The sequence below is a fragment of the Triturus cristatus genome, chromosome 11, assembly GCF_964204655.1.
Source record: "Triturus cristatus chromosome 11, aTriCri1.1, whole genome shotgun sequence".
In the NCBI taxonomy this organism is placed as follows: domain Eukaryota; kingdom Metazoa; phylum Chordata; class Amphibia; order Caudata; family Salamandridae; genus Triturus; species Triturus cristatus.
In genome coordinates, this window is record NC_140594.1 from 657527569 (window position 1) to 657530375 (window position 2807).

The 2807-nt window shown below is 36.3% G+C and overlaps 1 long non-coding RNA gene across 1 annotated transcript; it reads right to left on the reverse strand.

Moving 5' to 3' along the window:
- Nucleotides 1-373: 373 nt before the first annotated feature.
- Nucleotides 374-1158, reverse strand: LOC146785259 (uncharacterized). Its single transcript, XR_014970698.1, has 3 exons — nucleotides 1076-1158; nucleotides 537-625; nucleotides 374-433 (listed from the first exon to the last, which is right to left on the reverse strand). It is a non-coding gene; the product is annotated as an uncharacterized LOC146785259 (long non-coding RNA).
- Nucleotides 1159-2807: the final 1649 nt, after the last annotated feature.

The window sequence follows — 2807 nt, forward strand, 5'->3', positions numbered from 1 at the left end:
AAAAGTTGGTTTAAAATGTAATGGAATAATAAGTGAATATATACCCACACTCATGTGAAGAAGTTGTCAATAACATCTTGACGTAAGTCAGTTCCTTCTTCTTCACCACTATCATCTTGATTTGGCATTTCAACAGCCTCACCTGGTGGCTCTTCATGGTCTTCTTCATCTGCAAGGTACATGATGTTCCGTCGCAGGGCTATGTTGTGTAACATCCAGCATGCTATGGTGATTTTGCACACCCTATCAGGTGAGTAGAGGAGAGCTTCACCAGTCGTGTCCAGTCATTGAAATCTGGCCTTTAGGAGCTCAAAATCCCGCTCCACTGGCCTCTGTGTCCTTCCATGGGTCTCATTGAAGTGGTCTTTCCCTGGCATTGTTGGATTCCTCAGCGGTGCTAACAATCATGGTCGGTTCGGATAAACTGAGTCTCCTATATGTTCCAGTTAAAAAAAAAGAGCCCAAAAACTTACATTCTATTTTTGATCATTACACTTGAAATTAACCAAGAGAATATATTGTCAGATTGTACTTACCAACAAGCCAGGCCCCCTCTCAGGTCCAAGTTGTGACATTTGCAGGGGTATAGTGCTGTTCCATAGTACAAAGGAATAATGGGTTGATCCTGGAAAACACGCACACATGCTTGTGATGTATAAATCTGGTAATCAGACAACATCAAATTGAGTGAATGTAAGTTCTTGTGATTGCAGTAGACTTGTTCACTGTCATGTGTTGGCACTAAGGCAATATTTGTGCCATTAATTGCTCCAACCACATGTGGTAAGCAATGCAAAGCATAAAAATCTCCCTTCACATTGGCAAAATTCTCATTTCGTGGAAACTGTATGAAGCTGTTGATGTGGCTCATCATTTAAGAAAAAACTTCTTGTAGCACACCACTGAAAGTTGGTTGTGACATTCCAACAGATACTACCACAGTATATTGAAATTATCCTGTGGCCAGAAAATGAAGTACTGCCATGATATAGACCATTGGTGTTATTGATGTGGGATTCCTATTGTGAGGCAGAAGTTTGGTTCCAGCTGATGAAATAAATTAAGAATTATATACCTTTCTTCTATGGTGGCAAGGTCTGGAAATGGTCTGAACACTTGAGGCTGTTATCTCCTCACTCTCCCTGGGTTCATATATCTGCATTTAAAATAATAAAAATGTAGTACATTTTTTCAAACATATTTTTAAAACATTCGTTCAACAACTTTATTCGGTCAAATGACCGTAAAAGTACAATAAAAATCACAATTAAGAAACCCCCATGTTACAACAAAAGCATATCATAAACCGATTATCCCCCATATTAAAAGTAAAGAGGATACATAATAGAATATCAAGGATATGTCATGTTAAAATTGAACTGTTATTTAAAAACCTACAGATTTAAAACACTCACATTGCTTGGGCTATAATGCATATGTCTTTCTCAGTTTTAGTGCTTAAATGATAAAGTTCAGAACTGAGTAGCATATTAATGGGGACTTCAGGTGCTGGAGTAATAGCAGTTCACTCTGATGGTTATTAAAAATTCTACCACTAAGAATGGGACAGAAAAATCGTGGCCTAAAAGAAAAATATAAGGTGCTAAAGAGCATAAAGTGCTTCATTGATTAGTGCGACCTCCCATCACAAGGGCAACAAGGTAAAGTTGGGAACCAAGTACTAAATACAGGAAAGGCCACCAAAAAATTAATCTTGTTCACATGAAACTGTGTGCGATAAAACCTGGTGCCTCTACCCAAGTCAGAAAAGGTTCCATGCCATTAGACATAAACATTGGCACATAGGATTGGACTATAGCCAGGTCCAATATTTTTGTGAACCTAGCTTCCTTGTTATAAGCAATATGCTTTTCTTTAACTAGTTTCTTTAAATGGTGGGGTATCTGCAAAGTAATCATTTAATCCCAAATTGCTAAGGGTGTTTTTTTTTTTTGTTTAAGAATTTTTATTAAGTTTTCAGGAATAAACAAAGCACAGAAATACATAGAGAATGCAATCAATCAGGAAATCTAAATTATACTTACAAAGTATAAAAATCAAGTAATAAATACAATAGCTCAAACAGTAATGAAGAAGGAGAAAAGAGAAGAAAAGAAAAAGAATGAGGAGGAAAGGGGAAAGAAATGAAGAAGGAGAATAGAGAAGAAATAAAAATAGAAATCAAGGAATAGAAAAGAATAGCAATGTCCTAAGATTGCGTATGCTACCAAATAAAAGAAGAAAATTCCAAGTTAGGGAAGAGGAGCGCTAGAGGAAAGATAAGATGTAAATGGTAACCAGAGAAGATCAGATTTAATTTTTTGCGAGAGGACAGAGGAGGAGGCAGTGGCAATTCGATGTTCGTCACAGATAAAATTCCACCACATTAATACAGAAATTTTCGAATTATCTTTCCATGAAGATAAAATAACTTTAAATGCCATTGCAATAAAAAGATCAAACAATAACGAAATAGAAGTGGAGTCATCCAAATCAGGTGATGAGGAACCTAAAAAAACATTATGAAATGATAAACTCAAATCGCAATTAAAAATGTTCATGCACTTTGACCAAACCGACTTCCAAAAAGTCACAACATTAGGACAATCATAAAGGAGATGTCTCAGGGTGCCAGGATATTTAGAACAAGACCAGCATAATGGAGACGAGGAAGGGGAGAACTTGGATATGCAAACAGGAGTAATAACAGCTCTATTGTAAATAAAATACAAGGATTGAGTTATACGAGCAGCAGCAGAGATTTTAAATAACTTAGACCATAGTTTATCCCATACAACAATAGAAAA